General features: G+C 38.2%; 1 long non-coding RNA gene across 2 annotated transcripts; it reads left to right on the forward strand.

Moving 5' to 3' along the window:
• The first annotated feature begins 14 nt into the window (after nt 1-14).
• Nucleotides 15-8,655, forward strand: LOC113625607 (uncharacterized). 2 transcript variants are annotated; one of them, XR_003434743.1, is made up of 3 exons: nt 15-812; nt 1,634-1,793; nt 6,837-8,655. It is a non-coding gene; the product is annotated as an uncharacterized LOC113625607 (long non-coding RNA). The 2 variants fall into 2 exon arrangements; XR_003434744.1 differs by having other exon boundaries at nt 6,840-8,655.
• Nucleotides 8,656-18,988: the final 10,333 nt, after the last annotated feature.

The raw sequence follows: 18,988 nt of genomic DNA on the forward strand, positions 1-18,988 counted from the left end.
GCCAGCCGCCTTGGCCCAGACTCTTACCAGCGGGCGCGGGAGAAGGCCCAGCCTTGAATGAACGTGAGCTCTGGCCCCGCTTAACTCGTGGAAAATGTTTCCACGTAGTCTTTTGAAGTTATTTAGAAACCAGGACATAATTTCAAATCTCCTCCCCCTCGCCTCCCCAGTCGTTCCAGTTCACCTACTTGGTAGCTGGAGTGAAATAGGAGCCATTTAAAAATCTGTGCTGGAAACATAGTAGAAGCTTCCCTCCCCAGTGTCCTCTTTTCTCCCTTCTCTCAATGTTGGTTGAATTGAGCAATGCAGTTGTTGGTTGCTGACTTACAACAGATGCTTGCCCTTTTGCTTCTGTTGCTTGATGTAACGAAATTGTTAGTGTACTTTGCCTGTTGAGAAAATTAAACATGATTACCAAAAAAAATTTTTTTAACCAACAGCTAGATAGACATATTGTAAATGACATCTTCTGAAAGACAAGGCTGGTTTTGTGGGCATGCAACTTGCCCAGTGGAACAGGACCTCAGAAGGACTCTGAGGTCCTAGTTTCTTTCCTGTGCCGCATTATTAATAAATTCTGAAAGGGCCCACATACTTCCGTTTTGCACTGGGCCCTGCAAATGATGTGGCCGATCTTCTGAAAGGAGTGGTAGGGTAAGTGACCTCTATTGGAACCTATGTTATAAATATAGATGCCACTCAGGAGACTACCTGTCAGCATTTGTCCCCATGGCCCAGGCCTATTTGGCCATAGTGACCTATGGACTGAACTAATCTGTGGAGCTGTGGATCGACTGGAATTCGGGCTGAAGGTAGCATTTATTTAATCAAAATAATATTTTTATTCTGAGGAAGCATTGAAATGAAAAATTCATTTTACTTTCTACTATTTTTTTAAATTAATTATTTAAAAAAATTTATTTTATTTATTTTTGGCTGCGTTGGGTCTTGGTTGCTGCCTGCGGGCTTTCTCTAGTTGCGGCGATCCGGGGCTACTCTTCCGTGCGGTGTACTATTTTTTAATACAAGTCACTGAAAATGGAATTTTCTTCAAACTGAGTTTCACAACTAAAATAGAATACTCAAGTTTGCAAGTTATTTAGAACTGATAGGAAATATTTGGAGAAGCTTAAAGGGGATTTATTTAATAAATTGATTGCTCTGGGGTGCAGACTAGCCTAAGAACTGTGAGATCAAGTCTTTTCCTGAAAGGTTCTTGTGTTGATACAGTGTGATGATAACCGGAAGTAAAATTTAAAATTTATTTTACTCAACATAAATATAATTATAATATATAGCTCCAATAAATTTCTGTTTCTTCAATATTATATATATAATTTTGTAATATATAATTTGAAAAGATATAAGTATGCACCCCCCCCATATTCATTGCAACATTATTTACAATAGACAAGACATGAGAACATCCTAAGTGTCCATCGATGGGTGAATGGATGAAAAATGTGAGATTTTATGTATATTTGCACAATGGGATATTACTTAGGGATATTACTTTCTTATCCTTAAGAAAGAAGAAAACCTTGCCATTTGTTACAAGATGAATGAACCTGAGGACATTATGCTAAATGAAATAAATCAAAGACAAATAGTGAATGATTTCATTTATATGTAGGCTCTGAAAAGCAGTTCAACATGATGACATAAGAAGAGCTTGAACTCACCTCCTCCCAGAGACACACCAAGTCTACAGCTACTTATGGTACAGTTCACTCCGAAAAAGACGTGAAAATTAGCTGAGTAACTCCTTCACATCAGCAAACACATCAAAGCAGGTAGGAAAGGCTGAGACAGAGTCTCGCCATAAACCCAACCCCTGGCATGGCAGCCCGCAATCCCAAGGGACCTCACAGACCCTGAGCTTCTCCCCAGGAATGAAGGGTTATCCCCTGCTTCAGGCTCTCCAACTTTTAAGACCTGCATCTGAAAAATGAATCTCTCAAACATCTGGCTTAGAAAACCATGAGAGCCAAAAGGCTGTTCTCCTCTCTTAATATCTCAACATCCCCAAATTGATACCACTTTCACCTTACCTGTCTTTCACTAACTTCAAAGCTTCACAAAGTAAAAATTACGTATTCCCACTTTCATGATTTCAGTTAGATTCATCCCAAGGTCTAATAAATTTCAATTATATTATTAAATACAGTATTGATTATATTAATACAAATATATATTTGAAAAGAACACTTAAAATATAGAAATTAATAAAAATTAAATCACCAATAATCCTACTATTTAAGAGAGAACTTCATTTAATTTTTCTGATAGGTTATTTTGTTACGGACCAGGTTTCTTGGCCTTCTTTCTTTTTTTTTTTTTGCGGTACGCGGGCCTCTCACTGCCGTGGCCTCTCCCGTTGTGGAGCACAGGAATGAGAACATACTGTTGAGCATAGGGAACTCTACTTAATGCACTGTGGTGACCTGACTGGGAAGGAAGTCCAGAAGGGAAGGGATATGTGTATATTTATGGCTGATTCATTTTGCTGTACAGTAGAAACTAACACAACATTGTAAAGTGACTATACGCCAATGAAAAAATAATTTTAAAAAGTTACAGTGTGAGTTATTTTGCTATTCACCTTTCTGTGCCTGGCAAAAGAATATAGGAATTTGGGATTAATAAAAGGCTTTATTTTAGGTTTAATCTAATTTTGTTTTCATAAACTGTATTTAATAAAACATCTAATAGATTCTTTTATAACACAAAACTATCTGTAGAAGAAAGTTTTGCACATTTTAACATTTTGCATTTATAACAGTGATAGATCTAGCAACCCTAGGTTGACATCCTGAAATACATATTTTTGAAACATTACTGTGTTTGGAATTTTATCTTTCTATTAGTATGTATTAGCTTGGAGCAGACCAAGATCTACAAGAAAGGCAAAATCAATCCCACAGAATGAAACCTGATAAGTGTTTGTAAATGACCATTGCTTTCAGCCCAGACTAGCTCAGTTGAATTTGAGAAGACATAGCCAGTATCTCCTGATTCTTTTAAATTCTGATTTTTTCCAGTCTACCTCCAACTAAATTAAACCATAGAATATGGAAGTCAACAATGTTATATAAACACTCTAGGAACATTATGTTGTGAGTAGGAAACAGGGGGATTGAGCCAGTTCTAAAAATGTTTTTATTGGGATCAACAAGGGAAGAAGAGAGGAGTTTTTAAAACTGTGAGTAAAATAGCTGAGTGGAGAATAAGAATAATAGGAGAATAAGACGTGTGAATAGGAGAGATTTTTATAGATTGAAACCTGATTCAAAATGAAAGAACTAGAAAAATGCCAGGACCATTTTGAACTTATTATAAGTGGTAAGGAAAACAGTGATAATTTTATTATTACATTTGGATTGCCTGGTATAGAAAAGACTATTCCTGCAAATCTGACAGATTTCTGGTATTTTCACAAACCAGTTATATAAAATTATAGGCTAGGATGTTTCAGGAATACACTTAGGTGAAGTCAGAGCTGACATAGAATTTATATCTCACTTTAAATTTTATTATCACTTGATAAAACTTGGTTAATAAACAGACTTTCTTTATAAATGTGGTCCCACATTTCTCAAAGTGACGTTAAGAAACTCTAATTCCATAGGATTTTATTTAGATTCATGTTTCTATGATTAACTATGTGAATGGTAGGCTAGACAAGGGAGGCTTCCCTGAAAAGTTAAGGTGCTAGTGTGCATTATGAATCTCCTATTGAGAGCTATGGTACCATTTTTGTCGCAGAGCATTCTGACAGATTTGTGTCATCTGGAACACAGTTTGGGAAATATTGATCTAGTTTAGGGTTGGTCATTTTCCCATGGAATTAGACCCAATCATAATCTTTTTCTGTTAATAAAGTCCTTAACTCTTTACATTCCCTTAATCATTTGAGGTCTCTATCTTAGTTTTCAATACCATAGTATCACCCATTTCTCAAACAAGAAACTCCAAGCAATTTTACATTTGACTGCTTTTGATTCTACCAATACCTCCCCCATCAATTGCCAAGTCATGATGCATTTTTTTTCACAGAATTTCACAAATATTTCTCACTTTTTATTTTTCTGGACTTACATCCTCATCTGGGGGCTTTGATCAACACACGCTTAGGCTGTTTCAGCCTTTTCAATAAGCCTAACTTCTCTGCATGGAAATTTGTTTTTGTTACTGTTAAATGTGTCACCCCTCCCTCTTCTTTCAACCATGCTGCTGTCCTTGGTTTCCTTAGAGGAAACACTTGTTACCTTATAGTACTTCCCGTGTAATTTTAAGAAGGTTATGTGCATGATTCCTATACAAATAAAAACTGCACATGAATCAAAGATTTTATTCAACTCATTAAATGAGGGACCAGTAAGATGTTAAAACTGTTCAAATGGGAGCTTGAGTTACAGAGATTTATGTTTTCTGCTAGATAAAATCAATTCATATTAATTACTATGAACAGAAATCATTTGCATTGCTATTAACTGGAATTCTTTGCATTGCTATAAGTTTTTTATAATTTAACTTCTACCTCTATAGGGTTGTAAAACAGTGTAGTCAAGAGAATATCAATCACAGATGCACATCCCCATGAAATAGGATAATACCCAGAGTGTCCTTAGACAATACCCAGTTCCACTGGGTTTAGCTTGCCAGGGAAAAGGCCTAGCACAGTACCACTAGATTTAAGAGTTTTAAGGCTTTTAATGAGAACTCGCAAGAAAAGACTTTTTCTAGTTAAACAAAATTAAAAATAAATTTCCATGTAGATTTAAATAGTCTATGATTTTAACCTCTGAACAGTACCCCACTTCCCATTCCTCAGGCCCCCAAATACTGAGCTAAGTATACAGTCCCCTGATAATAACTGCATGTGGCTGTAGAGGTGTGCGTACATTTTGTGGTCTTGAACATATCTCTGTGAGCAAGGGTAGCTGATCCTTTCAAAGATGAAACCCGGGACTTCCCTGGTGGTACAGTGGTTAAGAACCCGCCTGCCAATGCAATGGGACACGGGTTTGAACCCTGGTCCAGGAAGATCCCACGTGCCGTGGAGCAACTAAGCCCGTGTGCCACAACTACCAAGCCCATGTGACACAACTACTGAAGCCCATGCACCTAAGCCTGTGCTCCGCAACAAAGAGAAGCCACCGCAATGAGAAACCTGTGCACCGCAAGGAAGAGTAGCTCCCAGTCGCTGCAACTAGAGAAAGCCCGTGTGCAGCAATGAAGACCCAATACAGCCAAAAATAAATAAATAAAATTAATTAATTAATTTTTAAAAAAGCATGAAACCCACACATTTGAGCTCTTTTAGCACCACTCTTTAAAATGGACACTACTGACAGCATAATTCAGTTATAGTGGGGATACTTGTTCAAATCAAGCAAATAAACAAATAAAAATCCTTACCAATTCATTGGATGCTTTGTCCTTTTGGTGAATGAGATCAGGTCCTTTCAGAAAGCAAATACCCCTGAGAGGCTGGCTTGTTTATGCATTAATCAGCCCTTTAACCAACCAGTACCTCTGAAACTGTCTGTGGTTAACTATGCATATATAACTTCCAGTGTCATTGACCAATATAATAAAAATGACTTTCTAGTAAAATGAGACCAAAAAACCCACAAAGGCCAAAATACATGGTCCAATTTTTAATTATTATATTCAATGATGTAAATTACATTTCAGTAAATATAATTAGAACAACGAAGAGCCCAAAAGAAAATAATCATGAAAAATGTTCTTTTTTGAATGTTGCTATAGGTGGATAATAGAGAGAATCACTAATAACTTTTTTTTATTCCACAATCATAAGTAAATTAAAAGTTGAGGGCTTCCCTGGTGGCGCAGTGGTTGAGAGTCCGCCTGCCGATGCAAGGGACACGGGTTCGTGCCCCGGTCCAGGAAGATCCCACATGCGGCGGAGCGGCTGGGCCCGTGAGCCATGGCCGCTGAGCCTGCGCGTCCAGAGCCTGTGCTCTACAACGGGAGAGGCCACAACAGTGAGAGGCCCGCGTACCGCAAAAAAAAAAAAAAAAAAAAGTTGAATCAAATAGTGATTTCCATATATAAAATGCTTATATGCATACTTTGAATGAACACAATGCATATCAATACTAAAAGTTTCAATGTGGCAAGTGAGTTTGCTTCTTGTTTGTTACCTTATTAATCTAGGAATTGATAACCGTGTTACCCACAGGGGATAGTGGATGTCTAAACTATTTCTACGTTTTGTTTTAATGGCACCATGCCGGGGAAACCAGTCTCAAGGAGGTGCATTGCAAAAGTGGCAGAAGAGATTTTACAAGAATTTTAGCAACTTGGGATATTCATTTTTGGGTAATATTTTGTTATGATATAATTTAAAAGTTACAGAAAAATTGCAAAATTAATATGAGAAACCCCTGTGTATCATTTACTCCTTTTGCTTTATCAAGGACACTTAGTACTTAAATTCTGAAATAACCTAGTACCATTATTGAAATCAAGAAATTAACACTGATAATAACTCTATTAACTGATCCACAGTTCACATCTAAATTTTGTCAGTTTTCCCTTTGATTATTCAAAGTGTGTATGCACGTACGTATGTGAGTGTGTGTGTGTGAGTGTGTATCTACTCCTCTCAATCCAGTATCATGCATTTAGCTGCCACATCCCTGTAGTATCCTTTAATCTAGAGCTGTTCCTTAGGTTTGTCTTTTCTGATCCTGATACTTTTGAAGAATACAGACCAGTTACTTTAGTCTTAGAATATCCTGTAATTTTGATTTTTTGATGATATCTCATGATTATACTCAGGCTTCTTTTCTTCTTATTTTCAGCAGAACTCTGAAATAATGTTGTATCCTCAGAGCATCATACCAGAAGGCACAGAGGCACATAGTGTTTGTTTATTCCAATATCAGTGATTAATGTTGATCATGTCGTTAAGTTGGTGTTCTCCAAGTTTCTCGATTGTAAAGTTAATAATTTTACCTTTGTAATTAAGAAATAATGTATGCCTTGTGACTATGTAAATGTCAAAGATTGAGTTCCCCAGGGAGCAGATTCTGAGATGGACACTAGCCTGCAAAAGTTTAACAGAGAATGCTCTTGGGAGAATACTTGTGGAAAGGAAGGGAAGGATACAGGACTGGGCAGAGAGAAGTCAAACTGCAGTGCAGTCTCAAATGGGCCTCAGTGGATCCTACAGGATATTCTGAAGATGGGATGACTGTTAAGTGCTGTCCTGAGTTGATGAGAGGGCTGGGCTTTTATACACTTGCATTGAGTAGATATTGATTGTCAGGTGCCCAGAATAAAAAGTATGACCTTGGGTGAGATGGGTCTCTTTGGTTGGAGCAGTTTCCAAAAAGGGCTAATTGACAGCTGGAGTCGGGCCTGCTCACAGACCTCCAGCAGCTGGGGTAAAAAGTCCTTCACACCTGAAGTAGGATCTGAGAGGCACATCACAGCATCCACCAGAGTAGCTTTCCTCTTATTAAGCTTTTAGTCTCTAGTTTTAGTACTCACTGATGCTTTTCTAACTCTCTTATTTCTTCTCTATTTATTAGGTGGCATTCTACTGTAAAGAAAAGCTTTCCCTTCTCCCTTATTTGTTTGTTTATTCATTCATTCACTATTTTTTATCATATTGTACTCATTAATTTTTATTTTTCAGTGGATTATGTAATCCACAACTAAGATTATTTATTTTAATGCTTGAATTGTGCCAGATTTTGCAAGCAGCTCCCATGTCTTTTTGATATGTTCCCATCAGTCTTTAAGCAATTCCTTACTTTCTGGAGTAACAAGATGTTATAGGCTTATCCCTGTCCCAGAGCTAGAATTAGACTTTTCTCCAAGGAGGCCTGTATCTATAAACTAAGATCTGGGAGCTAAGTGTGCTTGTTGCTTCCAGTATGTAATAGCTTCTGGGTCCTTTCAGGAGACCAAACTAGGACACACACACACACACACACACACACACACACACACACACACACTTTCCTGTATGTATATATTCCTATATTTATTTCTATATTTTTCTCTATACATATTAAAATTAATGGGTTCATACTGAGATCCCCAATTCCTATCCGACATCATAGGTCTAGTCTTTTCCCCTTTCTGTACTTGTAATTCTCCTTTTCATCTTCTCTATTGTCATTGATTTTTAGTTTAATTCCCTTGCAGTCAGAGAACATACTGTGAAAAACTGCAATCTTTTGAAATTTACTGAGACATTTTTGTGACCCAGCATAATGTCTATCTTCATGAATATTCCATCTGCTCTTGAAAATAATATGTATCATTGGGTTGTTGATTGTACAGTTTATAAATATTCATGCAGTCAAGTTAGTTGATAATGTTGTTCAGATATTACATATCTTTACTAACTTTTGTCTAGTCTTAAAAGTGTCCTATTAATTATTCAGAAAAGAGTGTTTAAATGTATAACCATGATTGTGGATTTATCTATTTTTTCCTATAGTTCTGTCAGTTTTTGCTTCATGTATTTTGAAACTCTGGTATTAAGCATGTAAGCATCTCTTATTATTATACTTTCCTGATATTATTATTACACCTTCTTTGTCATTATGAAGTGTCTTTGTCCTTTAATTGGAAGGTTTAGTCTATTTATATTTAATGTAAGTATTGATGTGATTAGATTTTGGTCTTTAGCTATCTATTTTCTATTTGTCCTGTTTTATTATTTCTCTAAGTCTTCTTTCTAGATTTGTTTTGGGTTTGTTAAATATTTTTCAGTATTCCATTTTCAGTATTTGGTCAGTATTCCTCTACTGGCCCTTTAGTTTTACCTCTTTATATTTTTCAAGTGCCTCTCACTGTTGTGGCCTCTCCCATTGTGGAGCACAGGCTCTGGATGTGCAGGCCTAGCGGCCATGGTTCACAGGCCCAGCCACTCCACGGCATGTGGGATCTTCCCGGACCGGGGCACGAACCCGTGTCCCCTGCATCGGCAGGCGGACTCTCAACCACTGCGCCACCAGGGAAGCCCAGCCAGGTCTTTTATTCTCTTGACTCTTGAACCTTTTTGAATAAATTGTTCTTCTGCATGTTAGGTTAGCAAGAGAGTAAATAAATATACCGAGAAACTTGTCTTTTCTTATGCATAAGTTAACAGTGGACTGTTGAGAAGAATGCTGGTTTGTGTGTAGAGACTCTCCTCCTCATCTCAGCCTTGCAGCTGGAAGCACTTTTACCACTTGTGTGTAGAAGGAGTGCTTTTTATGACTACTATGAAATGAAGGGCAGATTATGTATTAGTTTCTTATTACTTATGTAACAAATTACCATAAATTTAGTGGCTTAAACAACACAAATTTATTATTTTCCTGTTCTGGCAGTCAGACATCTGCAGTGAGTCCCCCAGGGCTAACATCAAGGTGTTGGCGGAGATACGTTATTCTGGAGACCCTAAATGGATTCAGACCCTAAGTGGATTCGGACCCAGACCAGCAGGGAAGCCAGTGTCGCTGGACAGAGCCAGGAGAGTTACAGGAGATGAGCTCAGAGAGTCAGGGCTGGGGCAGATTGTACAGGAATTTCTAGGCCCCAAAGGACTGGGCCTTTTAGTCTGCATGAGGTGGGGAGCCATTGGACACTTGAGAGCAGAAGACTGTTTCCAGAAGGATCCCTCTCACTGTTGTGTGTGAACAGATATTTAGGGTGGGGTAAGAACAGAAGCCAGGAGACCAGGAAGCAGATTATTGCAGTCATCCAGGTGACAGATGATGGTTTGGGCAAAGATGGTAGCAGTGTGGGGTGATGGATATATTTTGAAGATTGAGCCAACGGTATTTCCTGATGGAGAAGATATTAAATGTATTCTTCTCTTTCTCTCTCTCTCTCTCTCTAAATGTAAATATAAAAGGAAAAACAATTGAATTCTCCCTTTGAACTACTCCTGGAGCGTAGGAACAGGTGTGGAGGGCGTGGAGACTTGCACAAAACTATTGTCAATGGCGTGAAGTAGGAGAGCCTCAACAGCTGTAAAAGGAACCTTCCCATTTTGCTGTGTGCGGCTGTATATTTGAATCTTTTACAACAACAGTATAGCTTTATGTTACTCGCATAAGTTTTTTAAAAGTTACGGGTAAGACTGACAACTTTTACCAAGGACACATTTCTCTTCCTTTATGCAACATGTATGCCATTTTAACATGAGCTTTACAGAGATGCTGGTTAATCAAGAGAAATAGTTTGCATCTACAGTTAGCAAGGGCACTGCAAAGTGCCATCGAACCATCTGATAAACACAGCATTAGAAAGAAAAATTCAATCAAGAATGGAACAACTGTATTTGTTATTGACTCAGGAGATTGAGATGTAAATACAGTTGAGGTTAACAGGTACATGATTATAGATCGTGGTGCATTTGTTTAGAAGGGAGAAAAGTTTACTGATTGAAAAGAAAATAATGGTCAAACCATACTGTTAGAACGCTTGAAGGGAGAGAGGTACAGGCTGCCCCCCCTTTTTTTTACAGCAGTCCCATAGTGCAGTATTATTTGATAAATTCAGTATAGATTTCCACATTTTTCATATTGATGTGGAAGGACAACTAATTAGAATGAGTGTGGCTCTGTAGATGCTTTTTCCCAGAATATCAAGCCTTTCTCTGAACAGAGAGGCTTTTCTGGTATTGAATATATTTTTTGAAACATATGTAAAAATAAACTGAATGCTTTTTTTGAAATTAAGATTTAGCTAAGTGTGAGCACATGCATACAAAAATGCCTTGTGGTTCAGAGGACTCAGTGCAATAATTATAGGAAAGTACTCTGTAAGTTCTAAAGCACTACAGTGATATAAGGCATTGTTTTCCTTCTCACTTATCTGCTTTTGAAGAGGTTTGGGATATTCCAGACATGGTTTTCTAGATATGTATAATGATGCCTTTAAACACTGTTTTTAAAAAAATGAATAATTTGAATTGGAAAATTCCTAAACTCCAGTGGAAGTTTCCTTAATTTTGGGAGCTCCTTCTTCCTCATTCTGGATAGTGATAATCTTTATTGTCTTAAACCCAAACCAGAAACAAAATTTCTTCCTCTCCGTCATGTTCATGGGTAAGTCTTGTTGATCTCCTCTTCTCTCTGATGCTATGTATTTGTAAACTCAGATTGTTTTGGTTTTAGAAAGGTAATCTAAACCCTATAATTCCAGAAAATATGTCTCCAGCAGGGTCTAGAACAGCTCCCAGGAATCATATACTTTAATATTTCTTCAGTGAAACATATGAATAGTCACACCAAGTGGGTAACTAAAAATTACGCATAGTTTCATAGCTCAGGGCAGATTTTGCCACAAAAGACTTTAGATCAGGTCAGGTATTGTTACCAAATCAGTTATTAAGAATTATTTTTTAGTGTCCAGAACTTTGGGGCTTTGGAATTGAGGATAAAGGATTTTGGAATTGAGGTTAAAAGATTGTGAGCCTGTTGTGTAATGGTTTCTGGAGGGCTTGATGCTACAGTTCTCCCATCTCCGATTCATCCCTTATATTAGCAAACAATTTCCACATTTTGTGCTTCTTCACTTCTGCTACCATCGTTTTTGATAAAACTGGGCTGTTCAGTTGTAACCATCATCAACTCCACCTTCCACAGACGGCTTTCCACTGGCACCAATGTGTAGTTTCTCTGCCTACTTTTTTCAATGGCAGTCCCATACCTCAACTGTTCTTTATTATTATTATTTTTAAATTTTTCTTTGAATTTTATTTTATTTATTTTTGTATACAGCAGGTTCTTATTAGTTATCCATTTTATACATATTAGTGTATATATGTCAATCCCAGTCTCCCAATTCATCAACTGTTCTTTAGATCCGACTTCCTCTCTATTTCCCAATCTCTTGTTTCTTACCTATTTTGTAACAAGGGACCAGTGGACTGTGATTATCCCCTGATCTTCACAACAATCTTGAGGTGCCTGAGACTTCAAGTTTATAAAAGTTGTGGGTGAGAGAATTTTGCTCATTATCTCGATCGAGTGACTCTGCTTCAGGGTTTGAGGGCATTTTCTATGGAATAAAGGACAGAGTTGGTCTATGGCTACTCAGAAGTTCTTTTTAGTCATTTCTATTCATAGCCCTGTTCTAGAATGATGAGATTGCTGGACAGCCGATGCTAAGAAAGTGTCAGCCATGGTGTAAGAATTTCCCTGTTAGAACAGGATCGTTCTGCCCAAGGAAGGCTTACCTAGAACAGAATGAGGCCGCCTTCTGCACGGGCATGCAGGACTGATAGTCTATCATCAAAAGGCAGATCTGAAAAGGAAATGTAACTTTCCCTCATTCTTCCTTCTTATTACCGCTCTATACAATAACATTTGAGAGAAAAATATCACCTATTTTTCTAAATAAAAATAAATCTGGGCCTGATTTCCCCTGTCAGAAGTTGGTGAAAGTCCAGTTTTGTCACTGATGCCAGGAAGCAACAATCCCCCTACTTTAGAAGAATCCAGGTCCTAGTCCAGAAAATTTGAGATGCTCGTGTCTACGGCTGTGCAGTGGAAGGAGGCTGGGAAGCTCACTCGCTCTATGCCAGCATCAGGCTTGGAGCGCTCTTGGCAAGGCGCCTAACAGAGGCCTTACTAACTGGCAGATCTTTCGCACTTGTAGAAGTACTCACCTCTTTACTTTCTGAGTCTCAGGAAAACCTTGGCATAAGCCATCACTCCCAACTGCAGTTTAAAGCGTTCGTTCCCAGCCTCTCTGCATGGGACGTGACACACCCTCAGTGCGCCTGAAACAGACCTGTGGACCAGCCCCTTTTGGAAGGAACCTCAGACCTATAGAGACAGGTGCAGGTAAGGAAAGGAGACGCCTCCTTTTTAAGTCCATATTGGTAAAAGAGTCCCAAACAATAGTAGATTGTTCTTGTTTTTTTCCTATTATATGAACACCAAGGGAAAACCAAGATGGGGATAGATTAGTTTGACAGGCTGCCAGACCTCACATGTAAATTTTGCCTATGCATTTTTTTTTTTTAATTTATTTAATTTATTTATTTTTGGCTGTGTTGGGTCTTCGTTGCTGTGCACGGGCTTTCTCTAGTTGCAGCAAGTGGGGGCTGCTCTTTGTTGTGGTGTGTGGGCTTCTCATTGTGGTGGCTTCTCTTTTTGTGGAGCATAGGCTCTAGGTGCATGGGCTTCAGTAGTTGTGGCTCGCACGCTCTAGAGTGCAGGCTCAGTAGTTGTGGCACACGGGCTCAGTAGTTGTGGCTCGCAGGCTCTAGAGTGCAGGCTCAGCAGCTGTGGCACACGGGCTTAGTTGCTCCGCGGCATGTGGGATCTTCCTGGACCAGGGCTCGAACCTGTGTCCCCTGCATTGACAGGCAGATTCTTAACCACTGCGCCACCAGGGAAGTCCTGCCTATGTTTTTTAACTCTGGAGGTTCCTTTGCCTACATTTTTGTCCCCCTTTCTGTGGGATATAGTCACGCAGGTCCTCCTAACAAGCAGTTACCTCTTTGCTCTTTAGCTAATAATGTTAATAATTGTCACGTGTTCTATAATTGGCCAAATCCTGTTCAAGGATCTACCTCTAATTCTCACAACTCCACAAGATATTATTGTCTCCGTTTAACAGATGAGGCTCAAAAAGTTTAAGTAATTTTTTCATTTTAATATTTCCAGTAAACAGCAGAGGAAGAATTTGTTCTTTTTAAAAAAATATTTATTTATTTACGGCTGTGTTGGGTCTTAGTTGTGGCATACGGGATCTTTCCTTGCTACGTGTGGGCTCTTCATTGTGGCACATGGGCTTCTCTCTAGTTGTGGCACTCCAGAGCCCGTGGGCTCTGTAATTGTGGCACAGGGGTTCAGTAGTTGTGGCATGCAGGCTTAGTTGCCCCACAGCATGTGGGATCTTAGTTCCCTGACTAAGGATTGAACCTGCGTCCCTTGCATTGGAAGACAGATTCTTAACCACTGGACCACCAGGAATGTCCTGCAGAGGCAGAATTTGAAGTAATGTCTATGTAACTCTTGAAAGCCCATGAAATTCCAAGCATGTTCCTAAATCTTTTAGCATGAGATTTAAAATACAACCTTCCCTTAATGGCCTTACCATGAACTTTAACTCATTGCAAAATTCACTAAGATAAAGTTCCCAAGCTCTGTCATGTAACTTCTTGTTTTTGTGAACCTAAGGAGTATGGAACAACTCAAACAATTCTTGCTGCACTGCAGGGGGACGTATTTTATTAGATTATTTTTACTTATGTCCTATAGTTAATTCTCTCATTTCTTCTTAGAGTTTTGGTTTGTAGATAAGTAAATCCCTGCTCTTTTCTACTTACAGGTGTAAATTGAGCATCTTCCTGAGAGCTGCAGGTCCATGTATCATTCCGTGCCTTTCTTCTCCTAGGTATATCTTCATAACATTGGGGGATCAGGTGGTTGGAGGCCTATGTCGGTCCCATGGCATAAATGTTTCTAATTCAAATACTAAATGATTTTCTTCTCTCTCAGGCTTGGCTTCCTCCTGATTTGTCTAATTTTCTTTAGATTGTAACATGGCTATTTTAATCACAGTGCACTGTGATTGCTTGTTGAGGTCATCGAATCACGATTCCCAGGGCAAGTGTTGGAAAAGCGTCACCTGAGTTCGGTTTATTTCCTGTCCATTGTATTTCCCGGATTTCATATTTAAGCTTCTGTATTTTAAAGCAATGACTCTTTTGCAGATTGTGCTGTAAAAGAAAACTGGCTGGCTCACTTGTTGGTGACATCCTTTAAAGTGTGAATTTTCTGTTTTATAGATTAGGTAACAGATAGGAAACTGGAAATAGTTGTACTGGAAGGAAAAAAATGTAAAGTAAGAAATGGGAGTGCTATTTGAAAGAGACAGCAACACTTACCAGAAGACTGAGTCAATAGATTCTCTCTTTTTTTGAGAAGGTGTTGACTAGACACAGTGCTGACCCTTCTTAGCCCCTTGTGTGAAAACTCCTTCTGTCCAGGGATCCAGCAGGGGGAACATTCTGCCCCGCTCACCACAGCTGGTTGGATTGCAGCAACTGGCCATAATCTGGTGAGAAGACTATTAGAGGGGCTCAGAACAAAATCTCTGCCCAAACCGAGAGAACCTGGACCGACCTGATTACCCTCTCTTAGAAATCTGAACAGAGGAGTATAGAAAAGATCAAGTAATGAGTGGCAGGTATAGAAGATGAATGAGACCATGGTGGACCATGAGTGAGGATGTAAAAAGTAAGGAGAAAATGAAGGAAGCCGATGGGTAGGAGCAGAGGAGGAGAGAGGGGCACCGAGAGGAACGGGCTGGAGAGAGTAGCTGAATCCCATGGAGAAGTGGGGAACTTGGGCCTGTGTAACCTCAGGCAGCCGTAGGTTTGGTACAGAGCTGATTGTGTTTTTCTTTCTGGGCTTCTGTGGGGCCTCTTTGACATCAGTGATTCCTGCTTGCTCGTTCCTATGTGTATCCTGACAATAAACTCCATTTATCGATGGAGGAACTTGATGGAGATTTTTCAACAAATCAGCAGGTCAACACTCATTTTAAATGGTACTTTGTACCCTCAGCCCAAATTTATTCTTTTATTTGTTAGTGCAAGAAATAGAAAGGATATATAGAAATTTACTTTTGAACATAATTCTACTGGATGAAGGGCATCGAGTTTACTCATTTTCCCCTTCATTTAAGAGGAACTTAATGTTAGTTATATTCTCTGGGCAAGAAGGTGAATCAAGAGAAAAGGCAGCAATCAATCTATCATGACTGTATGTTATAAGATCAGGAATGCTCCTTTATAGAAAGAATGAATCATGTTGACGGTGAACTCTATTTATGGGTTGAAATTGTGTTTATTCAGCAAAGTCTAATTTAACCTGTGTTGTAAGTTAGGGACTTTGGGAGAAACTGTACCTTCACAAGGTTAGAGTTCTGTTGAGCTTGTTCTTCAGTTTAACTGAGGCAAAGCAAACTCAGACATAATGCAGGCCTGATGGTGATGTGCTCTTGCATTTCTGAATTAGGCAAGAAATAGGGCAAGGAACAGAGAATATGAATGTTGATTCAAAACCCGACTCTAAAACTTACTACGTGTGAGCTTGGGCACATCACTTAATCTCTACTGTCCTTATATACAAAATGAAGATGATAGTAGTATTAAGCATGTAGTATTGCTTTGTGAGAATTAAATAAAATGATGTATAAAAGGACCTAACACAAGAATTGGCATCCAGTAAGGACTCAGATACATAGTTGTGAAGGCAGTAGTTGTATGTGTTATAGTGTTGTATTAGTTGTCATTATTAGTGTAGTCCAGAGATTGGCTAACTATGGCCCATGGGATTTGTCTGGCCTGTTTCTATAAATACTGTCTTACTGGGAGACAGTGGCATCCTCTCATTTGCTTATTGTCTGTGACTGCTTTCACCCTACAACAGCAGAGTTGAATGGTTGTGATAGATCACATGGCCCACAAAACCTGAAATATATACTGTTTGGCTCTTTACTGAAAATGTTTCCTGACCTTTGGCGTAGTAGAAACAGGAAACAGTAAAAACTTAACAGTCATACAGATCTGCTCTTGAGTTCTGATTCTACCCCTTAGTTTGGTGAAATTGGGCAAGTTTCCCTCTGAGACTCAGTTTCCTCATTGGTTACAATGAGACATAAATAGATGTTACTGTGATTACATATGGTTGTTGGAATGTATACAAATATTTACATCCGTATCTTCCTTTTACATTCCTTCTGCATTTCTCTCCTATAGTAAGGAAGGTAGGCTGATGGTTCTGGGTTTAATTTGTTTCCAAAAAAAGGTCAAAACATTGCTAATTTATGCTTTATGTACACATTATCATTTACCTATAAGTGGGTAGTTGTTCTTCATCTGAATTCTTAGAACCAAGTAGGATTGCTCAAAGCCATGAGCAACATTAGCTGTTACTAAATTTAAATTAAAAATATTCTTCTCCAAGGGGAAAATAATTTGTCTTTCAAAGTCATTAAAACAAATTTCTTAAGGAACGTTAGATAAATGCACCCATAGCTTCAATATTTATTTATTATGCTTAATATAAATTGAGATAACTTGATATTTGCATCATGGTTATGATTAGAATTCTAAGGTTGACAAGACTTACTCCTTTTGAGTAGTCCTAATGGGTTACTGGACTTGGTCCGATCCACCTGGTGAACAGGTAGAGGAACAAATGTGGTCATAGGTTCCACTTTCTACTGCAGACAAGTGCAGGGATGAATTAATCATAGTCGAGTTCTCTGGTGATTATATTTAAGGGCTGACTATAACGTGACATTTTCATGCAAATCACTCTTCTTTTTCTTCAGTATTAAAAATGTTTAGTTTTCCTAAATTTGTCATACTCAAAATCACTCATGAATAACTACTTCCTATTTTCCTGCTAATTCAGGATAAAAAACATCATATTTAGAAATTAAATACTTGTAGATATATCCCATTTTTAGAGGTCAGAGAGGCATATTATTAAATGTGTGCATGCTGAGCAAATTAGTTTTGTTATCATTGTTTTTTAATTTCTCTTTTCTTCTATTTAAAAAATTCTTCTTGGTTTACTTTTCTATGTTGACTTAATTCCCGTCTTTTGGATATTCTTTTTTATATACCCCATTGTGAACCCTGGGTCTTAGAATGCAGAACTTTAGTAGTGGAGCCTGGAGATGGTGATATTGAACATTTTATCTAATTTTTAATTTATAAAGAAGACAGGATAATTCCTCATGAAACATCTTATTTCTATTCTTTAAAAAAAGACTTCCCACATCCCCAGACTTCCCACATTTAATAATGTCTTAGGTATAACATGCACATAGTAGACCCTTGCTAATAAACCTGTTGAGAGAATAAGTGAATTTGCAATCCTGGTTTCTCAACCTGATTTAAATATATATTTGGTGATATGACCAGGTAAACCATATGGTCCATAAACCAATGGGCCCTTCTTAGATCCATTTTTCATATAAGAGGAGAAAAGTAGAGATTGGGTACCATGAGGGAGGTCTGAATCCCATAGCTGACTTGGATGCTACTAGGCCATTTTTGTATAGAACTCATACAAAAAATGGGGCTAAATAAATAGAACTCATACAAAGAATTGATCATTTGCCTGTTCAGACTATACAGTGCTTTTTTTAGGTCTTCTACAGCTCCGGTAGGAATGATATTGGCTGACCATAACCATCTTAGCAGAGCTGAAAAGAATTATCTGCATCATGCTTCTGAGTTTGATTCTGTATGAAACATGTATGCTGGTCAGAGAAATAAGTTTAGATGTGATTGTGTGATACGAACATATGTTTATTTAAAAATTGTTACTAACCATAATAATACCACTTGCTATTAAGGAAGCATAATGATTTTTGACACCATGATTAATTACCAACTGGATAAAACATTCATGCAAGATCTTGGCCAGGTGCTGTTAGCTCACCTTTGATTTTAGTTGTACCCATGGTGCAGAGTTCCAGGTCATCTCCTACTGCTGGTGGAATTGGGTCCTAACTGTCTGCAGTAACCTTGATACCACACCCTTAATTAGGATTTTACATCTTTACTTCTGTCTGCTTCCTGGGAGCACTTCCCACATAAAACAGTCTGCTGTCAAGTTCTTGTCTCAGCTCTGCACTTGGGGTCACCCCAACTAAGACAAGATCATCTGAATAATAACATATTATTACCTTTCAACATCTGAAATAAATGTGGGATAGGAAGTACAAATTGTACTGTTCTCTAGAAGCCAGAATAAACACCCCCTTTAAGAACTCATAATCTTAATTATAAATAAAAACTTAAATAACCTTGGCTCACTTTCAACAAAAATTTAGCTTTTGAAAAAGATTTTCTCTGCAGTGTGCATTCTAAATCTATTTGGGCTTTTAAATTTCAACTGCTCAAGGACTCAGATAGTGGGAACATTTGTTCTACAGCAAGCCTAGAGGCTATTAAAAAGAGTAG

Source organism: Aethalodelphis obliquidens, unplaced genomic scaffold, assembly GCF_003676395.1.
Source record: "Aethalodelphis obliquidens isolate GAN/ISIS:26980383/991018 unplaced genomic scaffold, ASM367639v1 scaffold16, whole genome shotgun sequence".
NCBI classification, from domain to species: Eukaryota; Metazoa; Chordata; class Mammalia; order Artiodactyla; family Delphinidae; genus Aethalodelphis; species Aethalodelphis obliquidens.